Raw genomic sequence first — 12,226 nt, forward strand, 5'->3', positions numbered from 1 at the left:
GAAAGCCAACCAATTTATATACAGAGTGCCCAATAAGCACAGGAACTGTTTTTGGAACTGGCGGTAAAAGGAAGTGTAAGAAAAGCTTCAGAAAACTATTTCTTATAGCCATGCTATGTGGATGGCCTGGACCTTCTCTTAGACTACATATTTGTGCTCCCACCACTTCATCTGCTGAAACCCTACTACCCAGTGTAATGGTATTGGGAAAAGGGGCCCTCATGATGGCATTAGTGCCTTTATGAGAAGAAAATAGCATATTTCTCCCTTTCTACTCCCCACCATCTGGGGATACAATAAGAAAATATCCATCTGCAAACCAGGAACAATGCCCTCACCAGACACTGGACCTGCCAGGCCTTTATCTTGGACTTCTCAACCTCCAGGACTATGAGAACTGTTTTCTTTTTGTTGTTTCTTTGTTTAGACCTCCCAGTCTATGCTAATTTGTTATGGGAGCCCAAGCAGACTAAAACACCCTTCCAACAATCAGGTGGGATATCTAGACTGATGACACCATGCACATATTAAGAGATAGAAAAAATTGTATTATGTCATGAGACTTTCTGGGCAGAACAGGAGAGAACCCAGCATGGTCTAGAATTGGCCTGAGTGTCTTGAGAGTGAGAGAAAGTGGCTGTGGTTGTTATCATGGTGAGGGGGTAGAATGATAGGAGAATTCATTCCCAGAACTGTTTGAACGTCCCTCCAGCACCAAAGGAAGGAACTCCCTGGCTTTCTTATCAGCATGCCTAAATGGAGCAAAGTGGGGAAGATGTAAACTGAGGCTCGAAAGCTCTCAGCAAAAATTTTTTAAAATGGAAACAGATTTTCTTAGATTATTTAAGAAGCTAAACCTTGAAGATACCCTCCTCTACCCCATTTTGCTGAGTAATTCCCCCTCCCAACTCTGAAAAAAAATCCGGAAGCTTGTTCTCTGGAGAAACTAAAAGCAAGATGTCTGGACTGATGATTCTGGCACACATCAGAATTAGGGTAAAACACAGGATCCTGGGATCAAAAGTACACCTAATGCTGAATAAAAGATCCCCTACTGCCAATCTCCATTACTCTCCAGTGAACTCGGGTGATAAGCATGGCCCATATTTAAGCTCTCAGAACTTCTAAAGAGCTTTTTATGTCCTTCATACTTAATGTTAAGCAGATGCTCAAATATTATGAGATATCTGAGGAACGCTCCTACCATGGAAGATAGAAATTAAAAATTTTTAAAAATTACTAATTTTCTTCACAAAAAATGGCCTCTTGAAGTAGATAAAAAATGCAAGGGTTGGAGGAGAGGGAAATCAACATGACCAAATGAAATAAAATTATCATCATCCTCAGAGGAATAAGAAAATGCAACATCCATGAAAGAAGAGCAGGAAGCCATTAAAAGCTAAGAAAACAGAAAAGAGCTTGGAATTAAGAACATATCAAGTGCAGTCATTTAGAGGGTTAGGAGATGAAGTCTGGGAAGTCTCCTAGAAAGTGGAGCAAAAAGACAAAAAGGCAGAAAAATAGGAGAAAAGGAAATAAGAAAATGGGATGTCAACCCCAGAAAAATCTAAGGAAAAAGAAAGAAAGAAAGAAAGAAAGAAAGAGAGTATAAAACCAAATTGTTCAAGAAAATTCCCCCAGAAAAATAGGACAAGAACTGCTATTACTGGAAAAAAGGTTCACTGAATAGAAGTAGTAGATGAAAATAGGTACACAAAAATATCTAAAATTTCAGATCACCAGCGAAAAGTAGAGTCTACCAACTTGCAGAAAGAAAAAGCAGATCAGAAAAGATCAGGGATCACAACAGCTTCAGACTTTGCAGCAGCATCACTGTCAGGAAAAGGAAAATGGAGTAATATCCAGAAACTTAAAGGAAAGTGACTTGTGACCTATACTTACTCAATTCACAAGACTTGTGAGGGTAGAATGCCATTCTCAGACATCGACAGTCTCAAAAAAAAAAAAAAAAAAAAAAAGACCACCCATCCTCTTTCTCAAGAAGCTGCTAGAAATGTGCTCCACCAAAATAAAAGCATAAACCAAGAAAAACAAAGACATGGTACAGGCAATATGAGTTCCAAATGGGATAAGGATGAAGGGATTCCCAGGAGGACAATGAACAGACATCCTGAGACGCTAGCTAGAAACTAGACCACATAGGAGCAAAGTGAATCTAGACAGACACACTATAGGATATACGACCATGACCCTCACTGCTTTGGTTTAGTCTTAAAAAAAAAAAAAAAAAAAAAAAAAAAAGAAAGAAAAAAGAAAGAAAGAAAAAAAAAACAAAAATGAAAAAAACCTAGAGGAAGGCCTTGGAGAGCCTGGCTCAGACAGAATGTGGTGATCTTGACAATTTGCTCATACATGTCCTGCTTTTACCTCCAGATCATGCAGCCTGAAATGCATGTGAACAGTTATTTCACCCCACCAAAGTTTTCTGCTTCCATTTAGTTCTGAGAGCTGCAACAAGGCCGTGGTGGGCTCTGAAGCAAAAAACCCAGAGCAGTTCACTTCACTCCCACTGATCATGTTTAGTACCTGTTCACACTTCACAGTTCTTCCAAAGTCATAGACTGTGTTAAGCCTCAGATTCCCTAGAGCTCATGCCTGGCCTCTTCCACTGACTCCACAAAGTCCTTTTGTAAACTCCCAGGAAGCAGAAGCCTAAGACCCACAGATGATTGAGTTTACCTTGCTCACACAACTAGCTCTGTATTGGTCACCCTGTGGGAGGAGAGGTGTGGAAGAGGAATATTGAGAAGCGGCAAACACAAGAGGGTTTTAAGTTCTATTTCATAAGTTGGGTGGAGGATTTAAATTGTTTTTTTTTTAAATTGTTGAGGTTTTTCTAATTAAAAATTGACACTGTGCACATAACATCACATGCAGAAAATAAAGGGAAAAGAAGTTAGCCAACTCATACTTGTAATGGTCGGACTGTAAATTGGAACAGACTTCTTGGGTGGTTTTCTGGCAATGAATAACAAAAATTCTTAAAATTGGGGATGCTTTTTGACCAATTCTACCTCTAAAAAATACTCTATGAAAAGCTGGACAATGCCCAAAGTGCACAGAAAGGCTTTGCTAAATCAGAAACTAACAGTTAAAACTTAGGAGCCAAAAAGACCCACTCTTGCAGAATTTATTAAAATAACAGGAATATTCATGCCATTGACCATTTTGCAGTCACTAGATATGGTGCATTTGCTGACATGGATAAAGTTCACATTACACTGTAATTTACTTTAAAACACCGAAGCATGGACCATGTGATGTGTTTATGCACTGATTCAATCTACTTCCCAGGGGTAATTAGTTAATATTTGAAAAACCCTGTTCAGTGCGTGTACTCCAGGGGACTGACTGTGCTATAGAAGCAGCAATGGCAAGCACTTTAATGATAACTAGCTCCAGCAGCACTGGAGGATCTGCTAACTAGGATAAGAGATGCTCAAAATATGTTTACATTGATGAAAACTACTAACACATCTGCTCTTGCATGAACAGGAGTATAATAGAAGCCTAGACCCATAAGAGCCGTTAGCACTAGAATATATCAGTGATTGCCTTCAAGTCAACTTGTTGTGCAAGGAACTTTGGGTACCTATGAGACAAGTGTTGTAGTACTTCCCTAAGCTTCCATGAACAGGTTTTATGACTCTTAATGGCCATGTACTAAATAGAATATTTGGAATATTTCTGAGAAACTGAAGCCAAGATAGGATTATTGCAGTTTACTGGGGGAATATATCCAGGATGGAAAAGGAGAAGAGGGTTGAACAAGGCAGGGAGAATCTTGAGGTGATGAGGAAGATCTGGCATTTCCAAAGGAGCCAGGGAAGGAAGGAAGATTAGGTGGGAAGGTTTCAGATTACAACGGGGCTCCAAGAAAATTTTAGCCCATCTGATAGGAAGTTCCTATGCTAAAGTCACCCATCATTGGAGTCACTCATGTTGAAGCAAAGGACCCGCATTAATAACCCCAACCATGCTCAGTGATTGGCTAGGAGCAGCTACAGGAAGCATGATGTCAGTGTAAATGAGGCCATATGTCCAGAGGCACAGCAGCTGGCACTGGCAGTCAGCTACGCTCCCCACAGTAGGAACCTTGATTATTTTCGTGACTGCCATACTACGCATTGCAGAATTCAGACGGCAAACCACCTAGAAAAGAATTTTGAGATCATCACCCCCGCTGATAATCTAATCACTGGAAACAGAACTAGGAAAGAAAGTATGATAGTCGTAAAATGTCCAAGTTTGCTGAAATTTATTCTTAACAATATAGTTTGAAGTGTGAGGGGGACAGGGGGATGTGTAGAGATAGGATGGTCCCAGCTTTTGTTTTTAAGGTCAACTGCATCCAATGGCAGGATTTTTTTTTTTTTTAAGTATTTTGCTAGCTACCACTATATTTCCTTTAGGGACTTCGCCACCTTCCCAACCAGGCCCTAAATCCACTATGAAACCATCTTATCAAGGCCTTTTCCTAAGACCCTATGAATAAGAAATAAACAGGCATTTGGGGTATAAAAGGACATAAAGAATAAAAGAACTAGTGTGCCTGGGTGGTGCAATTGGGGAAGCATCTGCCTTCAGCTCAGGTCATGATCCTGGGGTCCTGGGATTGAGCCCCACATCGTACTCCTTGTTCGGCAGGGAGTCTTCTTCTCCCTCTACTTCTTCCCACTGCTTGGGCTCTCTCTCTCTCGCTCTCATGCTCTCTCTCACATTCTCTCTCTCAAATAACTAACTAAATAAAAATCTTAAAAAAAAAAAAAAAAAAGAAGAAGAAGAAGAAGAAAAGAGCTAAGGAACAGAGAGAAAGAGCAAAGTAACAAGGTGTTCAGAGGCCGAAGGACTTTATGCTGTCTTTTGAGTGTTGATCTCATGAGTGAGAGAATGAAGAAAAAGAGCGACATGCCACAAAGGGATAGGGAAGTATCTACAAAATGAAGAAATGGTAATCAAGGTTGACAAAGTCCCTGAGCAATTCCAGAAACCTTCCGCCATGCAGTAAATTTCCCACATAACTTGGAGTGGTGAGGAGTACAGCTTAATGTGAGGTAGACTGAGAGTCACCGCAACAGACACCTTATTGAAAAATATACACACACGAAATATATGTGGATAGAAAATATTTGAGAGCATGAATAAAATGTTACTATTGTCTCTTTACAAGACAAAGTTATGATTTTTTAATCTGCATTTTCTAATTTTTCGACAATGAACATGAATCAATATAATATAAAGAAAAAGATACTGGAATCAATAATTTTAGTAATTGCTTATTTCCAGGAATTAGACTGAACATTAGCTAAGTCACTGTTTACAGCACCGTCTCCAACATAATTGGTCAATTATAACCAAACCAAACCAAATCAAACAAAACAAACAACAAAAAAAACCCAACCCTCCATAGAAAGGTCAATCTACCCTATAACCCATAGATGCACTCTGCAGCTAATTCATCCTGGAAGGCATATTTTGTATGCCATGTTAGTCAAATTAGACCTTTTTTTTTTTTTTTAAAGATTTTATTTATTTGAGAGAGTGAGAGAGAGAGAGAGAGAGAGCACGAGAGGGGAGAGGGTTAGAGGGAGAAGCAGATTCCCTGCCAAGCTGGGAGCCCAATGGGGGACTACATCCTGCGGTTCCAGGATCATGACCTGAGCGAAAGGCAGTTGCTTAACAAACTGAGCCACCCAGGTGCTCCCAAATTAGTTCTTTTAGTTAAGATATATTTTTTTCCAGGCCTGATAATAATTGGCTCTTCCCTCTCTGAAAGCCCTGTGACTAGACCCATCTCTGCTTTGTTAGGAGGTCTTAAGAAAAAGATTGCTCCAATAGGGTCTAAATTAAAAACTGACTCTGGTTAAAGCTACCACTTTTCTCAAGAAGCAATCTCCTTGGAGTACAGGCTACCTCACCCTCTCAAGGACAGGATGACAGGATTCTATTGGCAAACTTATGTACTATCATGTAAAACTACTAAAGTACACCTTAATGACTGAGATGTGGAGGTATTTTCTTCTTCCTTCCCTGCCGCTCGTACTTCTTCTTGCCAGCTTAATTTCTAAAACCTGTGGCCCCATCTTTAATCATCAACAGCTAGCACTTTAGACCCCTACTAGTTGATAGTGAAGAACAGTTGTAAATGTTAAAAAAATACACCTGGCAGAAAGAATGTCACAGATTCTAACCTCATGCCATATGTATCCACTCCTACAGGCTTATGTTCTATTTTTGGATCAAGCTAGATCACTGGAAGATGATGTGTGTTACCACTGGTCACAGTGTCTTCCTATTAAAAACAACAACATCAACAGCCTTCCAGAAGGCACTGTCCTATTCCAGGATACATGATTTGGTGAGAGGAATAGGAGCCAGATTTCAATCTCATGAGAGATCACATGAACAATCACATGAACTAAGTGCCCCAGTGCACTGTCCAGGGTAGCCATGATCTATATGCTTAGCAGGCCCTACTTTAGTCTCATGAGAAAATCCTGTCAGCACATTAGGGTTTAGCTCTAAACTTTTACTCTCTTTGAGTCCTTCCAGTCATGTTTGTTGAGGGTCTTATGTAGACCCATGTTTCCCAGCTTCTTGGGTTTCATGGACCAGTTAAAAATTTAAAAAAAAAAAAAAAAGCTTTTACTTGAAAAAAATAAAACAAAGTATATAATTTACTGAGCACTGTAATTTTAAAATGAAGGCCAATATTTCTCAAGAAATAAAGGCTGTCAAGTAGAGCTACTTACATGGGCATCACCTGCCTTTCCTGTGTGTACTGCCTCCTCCAGGCACATGTGGCTTTCTGCAGGATCTCCAGTGCACCCAGCCACTTCTCCTTCTGTTCCCTCAGCTGAACTGGTGCCTACTCATCTTTCAGGTCTCAGCTGGGGAGTCAGGGAAGAATTTAAGCAAACTTAGGAACTTAGGAATTGCTATTCTTTCATCAATTGATTTAAAAGACAATTGGTTATCTATCCATAGGTTTAATATTTATCACGCTTAGGGACGGAGCTTCAGGAGAAGAGCACTCATACCTACATAGCTTCGTCTCTAACACCCGACACAGATCTGACTACATAATATGTGCTTGAATATTTATTGAATGGATTAAACCAATGTCCCTTACAGAATGTCCTCTCTTAGAGATGTGAGTTTTGAACCAGAAGAACTTGATCCTTTTTTTGGAATGTTAAACATTATATAATTTGTTTTCTGCCTTTTCCTGCTTCCAAGAATCTTAGACACAGGCTTATATTCCATCATGGCAACTATGTTGACTCTTCTGGTTGGAATATTTACTCTGTTTCCTCTTCCGTATTTTTTCTTATTATTTTACCCTTATTATAAGCTGTTCTAAGCTGTTTCAAATTCCTTTTCAGAAAGACACATGGTGTAAATAAATAAATAAAAGCCTTAGAGTGCAAGAGCTCACCTGCTCCTGAAATAAAATGCTGACATTTCAAATGTTCCTTATTGTAAAGGTTAGATGATTAAATATATTCCTCTTCTGCTACCTCAGATTACCCAAATAAACACCAACCGCATGCAGACCACACAAATAGATCAGGGTTTTGAATGGAGGTGGTTTTAAAAGACAGATATATATTTAAAAAATCAAGAGAAAAGAAAATGCAAGGTATAGCACTCTCATTTAAAAACATACAAGCAACCTTAGGAAAACTACCATGTATACTTTTACTTATGCTTACTATGTGCCCTTTAAAAATAATAAGAAAAGCCAGATGCCATACTTTCCAAAGATTTTTTTTTTAAAGACTTTATTATTTGACAGAGAGAGAGAGAGAAAGAGAGAGAGTGCACAAGCAGAGGGAGCAGCAGGCAGAGGGAGAAGGAGAAGCAGGCTCGCTGCCAAGCAGGGAGCCCTATGTGGGACTCAATCCCAGGACCCTGGGATCATGGCCCGAGCCGAAGGCACACTCAACTGACTGAGCCACCCAGATGCCCATCCAAAGATTTTTGAGGAGCATTAAGACTCTTTTCTCCCATAAAGATCAGCTTATATAGGTCTGCTCTTAACATTCAAAACTGGAGCTTTGGTGAGTGCTGTGAAGTGTGTAAACCTGGTGATTCACAGACCTGTACCCCTGGGGATAAAAATAAATGTTTATAAAAAAATAAAAAATTAAAAAAGAGAAAAAAAAACCTGGAGATTGGTAAGTACCACTTAAAACTGGGCCACATATCAATTAAACTTTTAATTCTGCATTATATTCTAATAAAATAGATTTAACACAAAATGTATATAGGCTAATACTCCTTAATTGGCTCAATTACTCATATAAAACATATCACCTCTGGTCTCTGGCAGCACTTTATTATCTCAAAAGAAAGACCCTAAGTTTCCAGAAGAGAAAGTTCCTGCCATAAGAGAAACCATCTTATCTAACAGCATGTCTGCACAAGCAGGTTAGCATCCTGGAAGTAGAAAGCCTCTGGGGGTGCTAGCCAGCCTCCTCCTCTCACATGAGATACACTGTAGCAGAAGTTAACAGACTTGCCTAAGGTAACATAGAGGATGAGCAGCAGTTGGACTAAGCGCTTCTCCTGCACCTGTAGCCCCTGCAGGGAAAACTAGCTACTGGGAGGACCAACAGAAGAAGAGTTGAGTGGCAAAGAAGAGCTTAACAGTCTACAGAAGAAGGCCAACACTTGCCCTGGGCACGTGCTTAAGCTCCAAGAGGCTTTGTAATAGCCTATGTAATTCTATGTAATAGAAGGCTATGTAATAGGAGTTCTATGTAATAGGAGGCTATATTCTCTTAGTCATATCTGAGGACTTTCAAACTGTCAAGTTTTTGCCTTTGGAACCACACAGAATATATTCAGTGTGCATAGCACTTGACGGAACACCCACTTCTCAGTTCTGAATTCCAGGTTCTTCTAAGAGCAGGCAGGTAAGAGAGTGCACTCGGTGTGCCACCTTGAATTTTATTTCACAGGCTGAGAGCCTCTGATGGAAGGCTTAATGGTAGTACAAAAGCAACATTTTCAACCTGTGTGGTAAAATAAGGGCATTTGTCCTTCCGAAGAGCTGAAAAGTTTTGGCACAGAACCTGGCATCTTTCTTGGTGGCACAGCAACCTTTGTATTCAAGTGAGAAAGGGGAGAAGTCCCAACGAAGAGTGGCAGGCTCCTTTCATAGAGAGGATACCTGAGTCTTGTGATACCAGTAGGTGTTGTAGCAGGAGGCAGGTGAGATCACAGGCTCTGCAGTCTGGCCTCGTTTCTTACTTCCAGCTCCAAAATTTATGAGTTACAGGACTTTGAGAATAGGTTACTTTTTGAATGGTATCCTCACTGGTAAAATGGAGGTTGGGCATAGCAGTGGATACAAATGGTCTCCTAATCCTCACTACACCTTGATGAAGTAAATGCCTAGCTCTGTACTCGCTGGTACACATAGTTTTCATATTCTACTACCCCCTCCTTACCTTCTCTGGTCTTTGCAGATTCTCTCCTAACAGGAGCAAGGAGAAGGGAGTGGTGGGAGTTCCAGGTCTGGACCCATTGCATCTGGCACCAGGACAAACTCCTCCCCTTCTCCTTCCAAACTCTCTCACACTCAACAATATTCCTATCCTCTTTACAAATTGAGAAGGATTCAGTTAAAAGGGGAAGGAATCCACAACATGCCTAAAGGCAAGCCTAAGGATGTGGAAGTGGAGGAAAATTTTTTTTTTTTTTAAGAGAACAGGGCTAAGATTCATTTTCCTTGTGGTAACAAAAGACTAGGTGCTCAGAAGAACATGGAAAGTGGCTCCATGGCTGCCCTCCCCCAACCCTGAATTTTTTTCTCATTTAATCTAGTTCTCAGTGTAGGTATTTTCAGGGACACCTTCCCTGGGCATGGGCTTAATACTCGTTAGTACAACAGTTGGCCAATTTCCTAGTAATGTGGGCACAAAGACAAAATCAGTCTGTGTCCCAAGTAGTTCGTGCTTGACTTCTGCCAGGAACAGCAAACACTCAGATGAGAACATGATACCCCTCCGTAAAGCCATCCATGGTCCTGCAAGGATAATATTTAAATTGTGTCTTGCAAATTAAGGAAGATTTAGTGGGGACCAGGGGAAAAAAGGAAGGGGCTTTCACAAAGTCATTTTAACCCTGAAAAGCGGTATGGTGAAAGTCATTCCCAAACATCCTAGGCTTCAATTTTTACACAAGTAAATTAGGATTGGTTTGTCTAAAGTCACAGAGATTGGTGTCTGTGTGGCAAAGAACCAGACCTTACTCCTAATGAAGTCTTTTGACTAGTGTGGCTGTCCCTTATCCTACACACAGTAGCCTGTATGGATACTTGTTGAGTGCTTAGTAAACCTCTTATTCCAGTCATGCTGCAGCAACCAGCTCTGCAAAAGCTTCAGCCAGTTGATAGATGGAGCCTGAAGCACCTTGCCCTGAGACTATCCTGGTGCCTAGAAAGTTTGGAAGCAGAAGTGAGAGAGTGGCAGGGATTCTCTCACTGTGTCTCCCTGCATGAATGCATGCACAATCCAGAAATACGAAGGAGGTAATGCCCATGAGGGGACTGCAGGGGGTGATTTAACAGTTCGGAGACACACTTCCTAATGCTCCTGAGAAGTCCCAAAGGGTGGAACATAGTCACGGGAGGCGGTGACCTCATCAATAGTGCATCACTGTGTTGGCTTTTCTTCTTTCATTCCCAGTTTGACTGCCCTTGAGCTGCAGTCCTGCTGCCTGCCCTAGTCTCCGTTGTAGCCTGCTTTCCCTGAAAGCAGAGCCAAGGATCATCACTCTCAAGGTCTCATCCTTCCACCCTCCCCACGAATGGTTCAAGGATGATTCTTCATGATCTGAAAGTCATTGCGGAACTTTATTTTCGTTTTTGTGATAAAGTGACCTATATTCTGAGTCTCATGGATGACCACTTTAAAAAGTTGCTACACAACTTCAGTATCAATGTTCCTTTGTTTGGCATTAAGTTGTCCCATGTTGATAAGGACAGGGGCAGACTGGTTTTTATCGAAGGAAGACTAAGTGACATACCACATGGACAGTGTCACCAGTAGCTTAATTCTACTTAAATTCTACTTAATTCTGTACTAAAAACTATTTAATACTGAGGATACAAGAGAATTATCCCCCCAAAGGAGAGTTATGTATTATTCAAGTCTGAGAAAAATTGCCTTCATATAATTGTCTCAGTTTCTATTTCTAGTCTTAAATCAGACTTGCATTTCTAATCACCCCAGGTGTTTTCACTCTTAAACTCTTGGGGCTCCACAATCACCCAGTCAAAAGCACAATATCCTCTTTTTTGCGTTAATACCTAACTTTCTAAACCTTAATTTTGTAAGGCCCTCTTTTTCTATATATTAAAGTTTTGAGTTCTCCAACAACCATAGGTCCCCTAAGATGTTCCATTGTAGCTTTTTTCATTCTTACCATTACTACTCTGTTAGAAACTGTAATTGAGCTCTGTTCACAGCTTCCATTTAACCACCTCACAAGATAAAAGAAATGGAGAAAATCGGTCTGAAATATATGTCCTAGGTTAGGAGCCCTAGAAGCAGAGCCAGAGATGGGGATTCTTATGTGATTGATTTTTCTGAGGGCGCACTTTTAAGAAAAAGCTGTGAGGAAGTGAAGGAATAGGACAAAGAAGGAAAAGAAGCCAAGCAAAGATGGGCTGACAGGTCTGGTGCCTGATGGATGGCACAGGAAGCACTGGAGCGTGAATGGCACCACAGACTTGTTCATCCTTGAGGCAAAAAGAGTCAATGTTCTGTAATCTCAGATTAGTCAGTTGTTGGTGATGGGCCATCCCAGGTGGGATGACTTTGCCCCCAGTCATCTTTGGGCAGGGGCAATTCTCTGGATAAGAGTGCATCCTGAGCCATCAGTGGCCAACACTCCTAGAGCTGAGGGTTGGGTGCATCTCCCTGAAAAAGGATCTGTGTAGGACATCAACTGGGGCTACTGTGCAAACTGACACCTGTACATTGATAGAGCTAGGAAGGTCCAGCCAGGAAACAGTAACAACCATAGGTCTTTCATAAAGAAGTAATTACAGGATTTGGCCACATGGGTGATGGGAGAAGTGGGAAGCAACAGATGTGAATAAGACAGTCCAGTAAGTAGCAGTAACAAAAAGCTGCTACCACCTCCTAAAGCTGGAGGGACAATGAAAGGTGATACAGCCTGGGCTGTCTGG

At 40.8% G+C, this 12,226-nt stretch overlaps 1 protein-coding gene across 5 annotated transcripts in view; it reads right to left on the reverse strand.

The window, feature by feature from the left end:
• The window catches only part of HHLA2 (HERV-H LTR-associating 2), a 137,042-nt gene that overhangs the window by 38,847 nt on the left and 85,969 nt on the right, over nucleotides 1-12,226 (reverse strand). The window contains exon 1 of one of the 5 annotated variants that reach the window (XM_032349901.1): nucleotides 1,903-1,930. The exons of the other annotated variants lie outside the window; for them this stretch is intronic. The gene's annotated coding sequence lies outside the window, so the exon portion shown is untranslated. Of the gene's footprint in view, nucleotides 1-1,902; nucleotides 1,931-12,226 lie in introns of those variants that run through there. 5 annotated transcript variants of the gene reach the window in all.

The sequence above is a fragment of the Mustela erminea genome, chromosome 1 (assembly GCF_009829155.1).
Source record: "Mustela erminea isolate mMusErm1 chromosome 1, mMusErm1.Pri, whole genome shotgun sequence".
In the NCBI taxonomy this organism is placed as follows: Eukaryota; Metazoa; Chordata; class Mammalia; order Carnivora; family Mustelidae; genus Mustela; species Mustela erminea.